We start from the raw sequence: 14,044 nt of genomic DNA, 5'->3' as shown, positions 1-14,044 counted from the left end.
AGCCAACCTGATTTTATATCAGGGAAGAGAATTATTATGCCTCATTCTACAGGTATTTGAGAATAGAATTCATCCCAAGATATAAATCCCAGGATAGTATGATCAATGTGAACTATAGTTTTGATAGAATAAAACAGGGAGGGAAAGCTGAGTAGTCTCATATTCCCCAGGGCATCAGTATGTGAAAATATAAAGTAACAGCATATACAGTAGATCTAGTTTTTCCTATGTTCATGAAGATTGAGCCTGACTCCTGGGAGTAGCTAAATTATTTCCTCCCTTTGGCTTGATGTAAGCCCAGGAGCCAAGGAGACTCTCAGGAGTACGAAGGCATTTCTTCTCTCCTCAAGAGTCAAAAATTAAATGTCCCCCAGGATACAGATAGTTATCAGATCTAAGAGAGTGGTGGGAATGCAGAACATCTCAAAAAGTATTTTTTCCCCCTGAGTGTCTCCTTTTTTTTTTTAGGTTTTACTTTAAATTCTAAATAAATGCTTAAGGGAGAAAAAGTGTCTAAATAATAGCACATTTGATTTACTCAAATTGAAATTTAAACCAAATTAAAAATAAATCAGTAATTTCATCTCTTATGTTGGTTATTCACATTAAAGAAAATATTTTATGTTTTATCTCCTACTTAATAAATTGATCCTTTAGCAAACTGATACAATTAAAAGATCTGCTCTTCTCAGAATTTAATTCTACATTTGCAGGACTGGATTTATCATTTATAAAGTGATTTTGGTAATCAGTATAACCAACATATTTAGAATAGGCTTATGTGATCTCTGCCCTTTGACTTTCATTTCCATGACAATGGTCTTCTCTAATGTTTTTCTTACAACTTCCCCTTCAACTGTATGAAGTTTATTAGTTTATTTGTGAAATAGAAAAAGCTCATTTGGAAAAAAAAAAGTGTGTTGTGTCTTTCATTTAAAAACTGCCTAAGGGCCCTATGGGGTATATTAAATCTGTCTCTTTGCCATATATCTTGATGTACATTTTACTTGAAACCAGGTGTTTTGTATATTGAACTTTTTAACACTGCAGGGAGGTAAGTATTCACAGCTGGAGTTTTATGCTTCGCACATTTTCATGTTTTAGAACAAGAAGCAACCCTTAGGAAAAAGCTCCTCTAGCATGAAAAGAGGCAGAACAAAGCGCTTCTGTATCTGGTGGTGGTGGTGGGGGTATGGATATGATGAAGTCACAGATATTGGGCTTGCATATAAAACAGGGTCTGGCAAAACAGGGGACAAAATGTTTCAAGAAATCAAAATGTATAGGTTCAGAGATCAGTCACAATCTATGAGTTTGCTCCTATACAAAGTCACTGAGGAATGTGTGTGTATGTGTGTGTATGTATGTATGTGTGTGTGTGTGTATGTTTGTGTGTGCATGTGTATATGTCTATTGGAGGAGAGAGAAGCTTTTGTTCTGGAAGCTTTTGTCATTTGAAATGACACTGGAAGCCAGTTTACATTGACAGTGAAAAGTCCAGTTAATCTATTGCAAGTGAGTATTGTACCACTCTATCATTCTATGTCAGCCCCCAAATTATTAAAATGAAATAACTAGATTGGCATGTCTAAAAAGCACTGATTTTCCTATGGGTTAAATTTGCATGGGTTGAATTTTTTGCATCTGCTATAGTGCGTAGGAGAAGGAAAAGGTGACTGACCCCACAAAACTAATCCATATAGCTGCAATGTCTCTAAGCCTCAAAAATGAACTTTGTGTTTGTAGATCAAAACATAAAATGGTTTGTTAAAATGAAAGGCATTTTTTCTGACTTGTTCTGCTCTGGATTAAGTTTATTCATCAAAAACTCACTTTAACCAAAGAGGAGGAAAAGAAATACTAGATATTTCCCTATTACTTTGCTAGTTTCCACAGGGTAATTTGTCATTCCCCTGAAGCAGGAGTTGATTTTTTTGGGAACTGGTGGGGTAATGATGTCCAAACCATGTAACTGATATGGATAAGAATAGAAAGATTAAGCACTGAAAAAGACCATGGTCATTCTGGAGCATGTGGCATCTTTGTCTCAGAATCACAGAAAAGTGTTTTATGATTGGGTAATATCCTGTATATAAAGAAGGATGTCATTGGGTAACTACCAAGACACCCAAATATGTAATAAAATGCTAACTTTCACTTTGATGAGAGGTTGAAAAAGGTTCTAGCATAGACAAATGGATTCACCCACTCTTGAACTTGTACTTAATTAAGGAACTTCACTGCCCAATGGACCTTGACAGATACCCTGAAGGCAGGGAAAGTGCCTTGCTAAAATAAAAGTGCTTCTTTCTAGGCAGCAGCTGAACAGTTGATGTTAGCCAGTTTTAACAATATTCAGTATCATGTGTTTTCCTTCTGTGAGAGAAAAAAAAAACCCAAACACAACAACAATAACAAAGGAATGAAAACACATTTATAAAAATCACATGAAGAAAATTTAGCAAAGAGAGATTAAAAAGGAACACCCTTTCCAGGAAGCCAAATGGAAGTTGATAACATATGGAAAGAGGGAAAAAAGAAAGAGAAAGTTTGAATTAGGTATTGAAATATTTTTGGTTATCTATATCTTATATAAATAGATGTTTCAAACAGCTTGTAGTTGAATGTCTTTAATAAACATCTGGTTTTCGGACAAAATTGTTAAGGATGCTTTGAATGTCCTTTGTTTTTATGAGGGAAAATTATTTGTTTCCATGTTTTCTTCTCTTGGATTCTCAGAAATATTGAGGCAGTCATAATGGTCATCTCCTACAGTCAGGATTCCAAGAGTTAGGAAATAGGGCGAGTCTGCTGTATAAACTTTAAAAATGTAGAAAAATAAAAATTTGATCTTGATGAACCAAAGTAGACATGATTCAATTAAAAAAAGTTCTTACTTTTTCAACTTAATCCTATCCATCATCTATCCACACATGTATATGTATATATGTGTGTTTGTATGTTTATGTTTATTTTAGACATTGTGCTAAACAATGGGGAGACAAATTTAAGTAAATAAAAAACAATCCCTTACCCTCAAGGAGTTCACATTTTAATGGGATAAAGAATATCCTCCCTTCTTCCTTCTCTCCAATCCCCTCCTCTGCCCCCATTTCGGTATGTCTATAATCAAATTTGGTATGTTCAAAATCAAATTAAAAATGTGTGGGAAAATTTGAAATGTATTTGTGCTAGTCAACTATATAAGTAAAAGAGTTTGGAGATTAAGTGTATCTATACGTGGCTTTCCTTTATTTTGAAGGGTGTTGTTGGTGTGGTGATTTCCTGTTGGAAATCACTCTCTATAGTTGTGAATGTGCTGAAAAGATTGATTGTCAAACCATCTTTTATATACACTTGATAAGATTACTTTTTAGGTTTGAAACTATTTTGTAACCTATTTCTGTTTGCTTCTCATTGACTAAGAAATATAAATTTTCCTATTTTGCATGTTATTTTTTTATTTGACGCACAGACATTCTCAATCACACACATACATACACACACACACACACACACACACACACACACACACACACACATTAATCTGCTTGAAAGAGGAGTGAACAAATCTAACCTTCCCTGTCTACATGGGGTTTTTCTTATGTAAATCAGAATTTCCAATAGCTAATGAACCATGTAAGCCACAACCTTCCCTTTTTCAAGGAACCTGCTTTATAATTGTTAGCCTCAATTCTGTGAGTCTCTGTTTCAAATATATTCAAACATATATTTTTGATTCTAATTGTCTTCTTCACTAATGTCCTATTCCAGTGCCTTTCATTGGTCTAGTGATGATTCTGGGTCCACACAACACCTAAGAAAACAGAGCCCAAACTCTTTTTTAAGGAAAATACATTTGGGAATATAGGTTTATTGTCTGAGGATATACTCTCACAAATTCAGAAAGACTTATTGCCAGAAATGATGAAGAGGTACTGATTTGGGAGGGTCAGGGTAAGTTACAGAGATCATCCTCTATGAGTAAGAATGGATTGTCCAGCTTTCAAGGACTTCCTCTGATATATCCTGACTTTTCAATTTATGCATGTAATTTTGTATCTCAAAGTTCCAGGAAACTTTCTATGTCCATATAATTACAGATTAAAACTTCATTAATGAGAGAGTTTCTTTATAGTTCTGACCCCCCCAAAATAAAATAAAATAATGATACATCCAAGGAAAATAAATCTGCTTTTACGTAATAAAGATTTGTTCCTGAATTTTTCAATGAACATTTTATTAAATGTCTACTATATGAAGTATTATAACTGAGTATAAAAATAAAAATGAAATAATGCTTTCCCTCAAGGTGCTTACCATTTTACTAGTATTAAGAGATTCATTATTCCAGTCACAAAACTAAATGCTATTATGTCCAGGACCTAAATAATATATAACTTAATGAATTAAGTGATACTTATCTCTTTTGTTATTATTCTTTTTAATGGCTTTCTAAATGGGGAATGATTGCAATTTTAACTTTAGGTCACTACTATCTGTATCAGACAGACTCAATTGATGCATAGATATATGCCTTATATATATATATGCCTTAATATATGTTTCACTAAATGAAGGATTCTATCCAAGTATTACAGACATAATTTCATCTCTTTGAGAGGAATTTTCTAGAAACAAATCAATGTCTCATCAAAATAGTTGAAATCCTGTGTTCAATTTTCCCCCTTCTTTTTTGATATGAATTCCTTGTACATCTAGATTGAGTCTATTAAGTCTTTCCTGTCTGACAGCTCATGATTGTTCCTTGTACCTTTCCTGCAGACAGATCCTGGAAAAGTAAATGGGCATTGACAACCAGTGGATGTGTTGGCAGGGTACACAGCTATCAGAATACCAGAAATATTTGCATTTTTAATACGATCATAGTTTTAGAGCTGAAGTAGAACCTCATAAACAAGGTAGTCCAATTCTTGTTTTTTATAAATGAAGAAACTGAGTTCCTAAAAAATTACCTGTCCCAGGATTTCAAGAATTTAGATACAAACCCCTTGACTCCAAAGTAAAAAAATTATTTTATTATAATGTGTAGCATATCTTAAAGTTTTACATGCAAAACAAAACACATTTTGTTTAAAATGTATTAGGTGCTGGAAAGCAGTGCTGTTGCAGGTTAGATATCTTTTTAAAATTAGTTATCTATAGTCATGGTTCCCCATGGTCTATAAATTCATTAGACTGCTTACCAGATTGTCTCTGAGTAGCAGCACTGTTCTTTGGATAGCCAACAATCTTTTTTCAAGACAATAATGAAAACCTTTCTAGCTTGGTAGAATTTACCAGAGATTAAATTCTATGGGCATAATCTTTCAGAATCCATGATTTGGGTGAATTCTATGATATGTTAGAACTTTATATTTTTGACATTTCAGTGACTTAAAAAGACATGTTAATCATGATTCTAATTTTAAAATTTCATTAAATCAGAAATATTTAATTTTATTCTGTACCTTATAAAATTATATTAAAATAAATTGAAGTGATATTAAAAATTTATGTTGTATGTTTGGATATATATGTGTATGTGTGTTGTACATTCGTAAGTTTGTGTGTAGAAACACATAGAAAAATGAATAAATATAAATATATACACACATGTATATGTATATATGTATTTAAATGCAGACACATATGCATATACATGTAAAAGATTCAGACTTAGGCCTAACTTATTAAGATAAGTTCCTTTTGAGATTCTGGTTTCTCTTTGGATCCAAATAGTAGACATGACACAGGAATTTTAATCCAGGGATTTTATTTTTTATTTTTTATTTTTTTTGATGATGGATCTCTAAGTCAAGGCACCAAACTTCCTGGCCCTTTTTGAAGTCAAACTCTCTTACTTTCTAGCTAGGCTCTCTGTATAAGATTGGTTGTATGCAGAAACATGCCCTTTGGGAATATGCAAGGCATGCAAGATACTGGGTTGTTCTTGCAAGACTCCCTTTTACCTAATATCCTTTTTGTATAAGATATGCTCTTGTCTAAGCTCAAATTGGTTTATATACCCATTTTTGAACTAATTTCCCAATCTATTTGATGTCTTCTAATCCCATAATTTTCTCTCTTCGTAGCCTTTTCATCAATAAGCTTTCTATTCTCCATAGGAATAGAGTTTTTCTTTTAAGGAACATGGAAATCATCATTGATACTTCCTGTGATACTATTTTGAGGAATTTTTTACCATATTAGGTTGAGACAGTAGTATTGAATTCCAAGTGTATTGCAAAACAAACAAACAAAAAAAAATAAAAGCATTCTAAGGCTGATAATTGTGGTTAATTAATCAATGATATTTAGAAAGTAACAAAAAGTTAAAGTACTAGGGTCAATGGTTAAGTGTCCCAGATATTTGGGAAGGAAAATTTAGAATTCAAAAGAGCCTAAATACATTTGGATGGTTATTCAAGAGACATAGTTCCTGAAAAGAAAGATGCTAAAATTACTTATTTATATACTTATTTACTTAATTATTCACAAAAGTAATATTTGTTCAATGTATTCATTTTGCTGGTGCTATTAATAACATAATATTCATAAAATAAAAACCCTAAGAATTTAATTTTTAATTAGAAAGACAAATAACTTAGTCAGGCACTCCTATGATTCAAGAATTAACTTTATTAATAGGAAACTAACTGTATTCTTTCATTTTACCAATTATATAAGATACATTTTTAAAACTATCTAAAAGACAAAATATTCTTTTAGCAAAATCTTGAGATAGTCAAATTAGATTACCCCCACCTTTTCTACTTCTAAACATTGATCAGCATTAGAAATGAATTTAATTTTATTATATTTGAAAATCTGCTTAAATGTATTATTGTGTTTTCCTCCTTAATAAACTAAACATTTAGGGCAAAAACATTGAACTAGGAACTCACAAAATCTACAATGGGGAATAATATTGTCACTTTTTGACATGATTTCAGTTCATTAAAACTCAAGTCATCTTGTTTCTGCACTGGAAAGGCTATCTCTTGATACAATTACCATCTTTACTTTGGCAAATATCACAGATCTGCACAAAAGAACAGCTTCATCTATATGACACAATGGAATGTTTCCACAGCTTTTGACCTTGAGAGTTCTGAATGTGACTTTCAAACACATAAATGACTGAACTGTCTGAGAACATTTATCATTGGCTGAATGTCTTCTGTCCAGAACTTTAGACACAGTGGCCTCTGACAAGTAAAAATTTTTTCCCCTAATAGTGTGACAGCACCAAAATCTTCATCTCAACATTGAAGTATTTAAAAATGTCTTTATTTAGAGCTATTTCCCAAATTCCTGGAATTTTGCCATACTTCTGCTTGTGCATGTGCATATGTTAAATCTTGAGTCTGTATATTTTAATCTTGAATGAATTATATCAGAATGATTATGTGGCCAAATGAATTAGGAAAACATTTGTTGGAGACCTTTTTTAGAACCATAGATTATAGACTTCCTTAGGATGTGAATGTGTGGATGCATGTAAACATTTCTCCAATAACTTTTCACTTGAGATTGAGAACATTGAAATGATCATTCATTGCTTTTGAGTTTAACTAGATTTTTCATTTCTTAGAACTCAGTAATATTCACAATTCAAAGGTAATGCTTGACATGCTTGACCCCTTGGTGGATCTCTGTGCTCCTAATGTTTAAAATTCTCACTAGTTAATAAAGTTGCATTTTACTCAGTAAAATTCTCAAGTACTGTGTATATACTGCCTATAATGTCAAAATTTTAATAAATACCAAATGATGCTTCCTAAAAAATACACTATAGAACTGTACATGTGTTTATAATGATGATGATGACCCTGCATGCAAATTTAAAACAAGGATGTTTGTTTACAGTGAATGCAATCAGCTTTCTGTGTTGGAGCTCAGCTCTTTGTAGAGACCCAAACAAAGGAAACAAGTAATAGGAGGGCTCTTCAAACTATTCAAGAAAGTCGACTCAGTGCCAAATTCTACTAGGAATAGAAGGACTCCAGTTAATCTCTTGACTCGGGTAAGTGGGTCTGGGTAAAGTTCACAATGAGATCATGAAAACCCAGGGATGCCTTATAAATAGCATATGTTCAATATAGACTCTCTCTAATCCTTTCAAGAGGTCAGCATGACATTTTTAGCACTGTATGAAAACATTATGTTATACTGATAGCTATATTCAATAGTTTATGAATTAAACAAAGAGATATTTCTCTCTCCATTGTTTATGTATGCATCAGTGTGCATGTAGATATATGCTAATGTGAACAGATAAATCTGTTTAAGACAATGGAAATATATCCTTATTATATAGAACTAGAAGTCTAAATCTGGAGAGAATCTTAAAGATGATGTAATGCAATCTCATTTTAAAGATGGGTCTGAAGTTCAGAGCAATCTAAAGTCATATGATTATTTAATAGAGGAGCCACAGTTAGAATTCAAGTCCAAGGATTATCAAACTAGTACTAAATAAAAGTAGCCTCCCAGGGTTCTGTGATCATAGTGCCTGTAGTGGTTTCTAAAATCGTAGAATAAAGTAACATTTAAAGAAGCAAGATTTTTAGAAATGCTATAACTTACAAATTTTGTAGCAATATGAAATTAATGGTAAGTATTCTCATTCAAATATAACTGTAATTCAAAATATGAGAAGAAAAATAACTTTGTTTATGTTTATACAGTGAGGTACTTAATGCAGTTGCAAAATGAAAAATTATTAGGCAAAGTATCTAGGCAATTTCAACTATAGAAAAAAATCACCTACATATACAGGTTATTGAAATAAGTTTGTGCGTGCATTTTCTTTTCACTTTTAGATTAAAAACATAATTCCATCATATCATAGTATCATGAAATTCTAAGCAGAATGGAATCTTAGAGATTGTCTATCCACACTCTCTCATTATGCAAATGAAGAGATTATCATTTTGACTTTTGACATATAAACAAGTTATCAAATTATAATAAAATGTTTTGGTTGTCTGCCCTGCTTTTTTGCTTAAGATAGATGAGTCAAATTCAGTCAAAATCTGAACTTCTACCATATCATAAAAAGTAGAATCTAATCATCTAAACTTTTATTGCCATTTTTCTTTATTTTTGTTTTTCAATTTATGGTGCAGTGAAAGATTTTGTTTGCACTCAACATGATTATCAATATTTTTGAATTGTATTACCTCTTACAATTTGTAGTATTCTACCACAAATTTCTAGTTTTGTCCAAATGAAGGCAAGCTGATGTGCTGAAAGGAACAGTTAATTTAGCTATCCTGTATAGTCATAATCAGTGCTATGTTGAAGAATGGATATAATCAATTATAATGTCAACAGTAGAACTTTGATTCTTATTATAACTCCTTAGTCTGCCTGTTTCCATTTTCTTGTCCACCTATAATCTCCTAACTTTATAATTCCCAGATTAATGTTTTTATGCACAGAATAAAATATATTGGATAGACACCTGACTTTCTATCTAAGGATACTTAAATTCAATTTCCATTTTTAACATATATGACTGCATGTACCTGGGCAATTCATAGTTTCTTAGTGTTACTCAAGTCAACTCTCTGAAAAATATTAGTTGTAAAACAGCTGTTGATGTGTTAGATGGGGTTTTCAAATGGGTACTATATATCAATGATATCCAGGTCTAGTAAAACAAACAAACAAACAAAAATTCATTTTTCATCATTGCCATAAATATATTTAATCCTCTTGCCTATATAGTGATTCATAAGGTCTTAGCTTGGCCTTCAAGGGTTTCCACAATTTGGTGTTGGGCTGCTTTTCCAGTCTTAGGCATATATATCTATATCACTTTCTCTCTCTCTCTATGTAGAGATATAGAGATATTGAGATATTTGCCATTTTCTCCCATGATTATGCTATTTCCACCATTCTGCTACCTAGAATGTACTTCTCCCTGCCTTATTAAAATTTATTATTCCCTACTCATAGTTTCAATTCTAAAACTATTTTATAGCAAATTTTCTAGCCCTTAACTATCATATTTGTATATATTTATAATTATACCATACTTTCAAATTATATTTCTATACTGCTATATTGTAAGATATATATATATATATATATATATTCTCGAGAACCTAGCATAGTTTTTCCATTTAATATTTAGTAAATTCATTCTTGAATGAAATTATTATAAAATATAAATCCAAAGCTGTTACAGAATCTAAAAAGAGAAAATATAATGAAAAACTTTTGACCTTTATCAAGGGCAATTTCTAAGCATAATTTAATTGGGACAATTTCTTACAAAAGTGCCTTTAACTTGCATATGCATAATTGCAAAATAATCAGCTGAAAAATGAAAAAAAGAAATTAATTGAAACATATGTCTCCTAAAAAAGATTGATTGAATACGACTTTAAAAGAAAAAAAAGTAAAACTCCTTCAAAGTGGTTAGTTAGCAGATGCAGCCTTAGATGGTACCTAAAAGCTGTATAAGCAAGAGTTAAGGAGTTCATTGGTATTTAATGAGCCATAAAAGCTGTTTAGAGCACAATTGTAAAATTTTAAAACCAACCTATAAATCAGGTAGCAGAACAACCTTGTGATATTTCCTTTAAAATTGTTTCAAGACCTTAGAAAAATTATTTGGAATTATTTTTATCACTTTATCATTTAAAAATTTAAAATGGAAGAGAATTTAAGCCATAATTCACTATATAAGTATTTTATATATAAATATATGCACATATCTAGTTGTAAAATTACACCACAACAAGATGAATTTTTAGATGATGAATTTTATACTTGCCTAAAATAAACACATATATAGTAGTATGTATTAAAGAGTTAAAGTGCACAAAGATTTTAGGAGCAAACTATGATTCTGTATTCATTTTTATAGCTGTTCATGCATATGTATATAAATGGAAAATAGATAGAATTAAATATAGTTACACAGAGAGGTAGATAATAGAGCTAGATATAGCTAGATAGCTAGCTAGATAGCTAGATAGCTAGCTAGCTAGATAGATAGATAGATAGATAGATAGACAGATAGATAGATGATGTTGCAAAAGACAGAATTGCAAAACACATTCAGCATTTTCTCTAAACTTATAACTACTCCACAACAGGATGAATTTTAGATGATGAATTTTATCTTTGCCTAAAATAAAAGGTAACATGACTTAACCAGGCTTATAGAGACAACAAGAGTCAGAATTGAGACTTGTATTGAGCTCTTACTCACTACATGCTCAGAACATATAAAATGAGTTGGAAACCTAACTCATTCATTAGGTTTGAGGCAAAATTATTTGAAGGTTTGGAGAAGTAGAGTGAATTTTTGTTCAGATCATAGTATGAAGTCAAATAAAGGAGTCCTTAGATCTAAGAACAGGAATACTTTCTTCAACACGGGAGACTACAACAATATTAGGATTTTTGTGTTTTTGAAATATCATGAAATTTTGGTTCAGATGTTGTCAATGGGCTTCCAAAATGGAAGCCTATACTGGATCATATGGACTAGTATTTAACCTCACAAGTGAAGTTTCAGATGAAGCTTAAAGAACCAAGAACGTAAGCTTGTAGGTTCTACAAAACAAACAATTCTATAGATGGATAATGAAAATTCAATTCAGTCCAGTCCAATGAAATAAAGCTTTATTAAGCATTTACTTACCACCAAGCAGTGTACTAACCATTGGGTACACAATTAATAAAAAGAAAATAGCTCTTTACCTCCAGAAGCTTATAATCTAATGTAATGGGGAAACAACACAAAAAAAGTTTCAAGGAAGGTGAGGTGGAAGAACACCTCCTACATGGAACAGGGGCATGTTATTCAGTGCAGTGGAAACCAAACTGAGTAGCAGAAGCAAAGTAGCGTGAACCCAAAGTTCAGTTTCTTTTCTTTTCTTTACAAAGAAAGGCATTGGGCAGAGCTTGATAGTCCTCACTCCAGTCCCTCAATTAAAAGGGAAGTATACTAAAGAGGATATGTCAATAAAGAGTAGTAGTAGACAGCATGTTGATGAGATTAAAAAGAATGAGTTAAACCTGAGAGGATCATCTTGTGCTTTGTAGTTGAAGTCAGGCAAAGGTGCAGATGAAAAGGGGAGTGAAGTAAATGAAATGAAAGAAGACAAGCTACTCATATTTATATTTTATTTTCAGATTGAAATTTGGTCTTTATCCACACGATCATGGCAAGGTAAACTGATTTGGAAGGTAAGCAGATAATTGAAAAAAAATTATCATTCCCATTTTTCAGATAAGAAAACTGAGACTCAGCATGGTTAAATGACAATATTGGTACATTAAGCCTCAGAATTAGGAAGATGTGTTCAAATCTTGTCTCTTATGCTAACTAGCAGTTGTTTTTTTCTGTAAAATGGAATTATTGTGAGAATTCAAAAAGAAATATGCACATATATGTATAAAGTGTTTTGCTAAACTAAAATTTTATATATATGTATGTATTTATACATATATACATGTATATATTTATATATGACCTCTTATTATTCTCAAGGTTATATAGTTGGAATTTGAATCCAAGTTTTCTGACTACAAATCTCTCTTTTCATTGTGCTATATTGCTTCCCTGAACATTTTTTAAGTTACAATAAGAAATAATTCTGTTTTCATGTTTTTAAACTTTTTATATTATTTTAAAAAAATCTTTATAAATTTTCTTTAGAAAAATCCCAACCAGGGGCATCTAGGTGGTACAGAGGATAGAGCACCAGTGCTAGAGTCAGAAGGATCTGAGTTCAAATCCAGTCTCAGACACTTAATAATTACCTAGCTGTGTGATCTTGGGCAAGACACTTAACCTCATTGCCTTTCACAAAGGGAAACTCTCCATACCCTGGTCAGGATGCTTAAGGGATTCTGAAGCTCCGTGTCCTAAAGTTAGTTCAAAATGTTTCCAGAAAGTCAATTGTTAAATGTTTAGTTTGAGTATTTATAGCTCAGAATGCTACAGATCAAGTCTTGATTTATTGATTGTTTAGATTTAAGAATGGGATGGAGAAAATTTTAACAATGCAGATTAAATTTATAATAGTACTAATACTTTTCAGAGATCCACTTTTTAAACATTTATTTGCACACTCTGAATTGATGACTCTGAAGGTCAGGTGGCAAAGAATGCTTTGCCTTAGATCCCCAGAAAGGAATGAAAGGGGGAAGGTTGGCCTAACAGAACATTGAAAACACAGGAAAGGAAGCAGTGATTACACATGGGATGATGATAGGTTCGTTCTTAGAAAGGTATCTTTCTCAAGCATCTTCTTAGAGATAAATTGTTTAAGTCATAACTTGGGCTAGCTTAATTTAAGACATTTACATAGAATGTATGCTTCTATTAGATTCAGAGAATCAGTCTGGACTATTAGAGGAAATTCTTTCCTAGCAACTACCATCACCAATGAAATCTTAGGTAAAGGTAATAAGATATAGCCTTGTATAGTATAATGAAAAGGGCAATGGATTTAAAGTCAGTAAATTAGAGTTCAAATCTGGGTTCTGCATTTCTTACTTAAATGACCTTGGAAAATCAACTTAACCTCTCTGAGCCTCAGTTTCCTTTTTTATGAAATGAGCAGGCTGGATTAGTTGGTGTTTGCCTTTTATAACTCTAACTCTGTGATCTGGATGGAGCTTAATAAATTATGATTGAGAAAATGTGGGATTAATTAGTGTGAGATAAGATAAGTTGCTGTCATGGAGTTAGAACCAATCAAACATGATAATAGACAGTAGGACTTAGTAATGTAACTAAGAATCATTTTATATGTGTACCTTCAACAGGCCATTAGGATCTCAAGATCTACAGGCTTCCCATTAACATGTAACTGAAGAGGAGATATAAACTACCTCATTAGGCTGTCACTTGTAGTTATATTTATACTGAGGATCACAGACATCAAAATACACATTTCTAGTTTAGAGAAAATATACATTCCTCTAAAGCAACAATAAAGGTGAAAATCGATGAAATGTCATTATTGGATTATAATATCAGCTTTATCCTCCATGTAGTACATTATCA

The sequence above is a fragment of the Macrotis lagotis genome, chromosome 6, assembly GCF_037893015.1.
Source record: "Macrotis lagotis isolate mMagLag1 chromosome 6, bilby.v1.9.chrom.fasta, whole genome shotgun sequence".
Taxonomy (NCBI): domain Eukaryota; kingdom Metazoa; phylum Chordata; class Mammalia; order Peramelemorphia; family Peramelidae; genus Macrotis; species Macrotis lagotis.
This window is presented reverse-complemented; position numbering follows the sequence as displayed.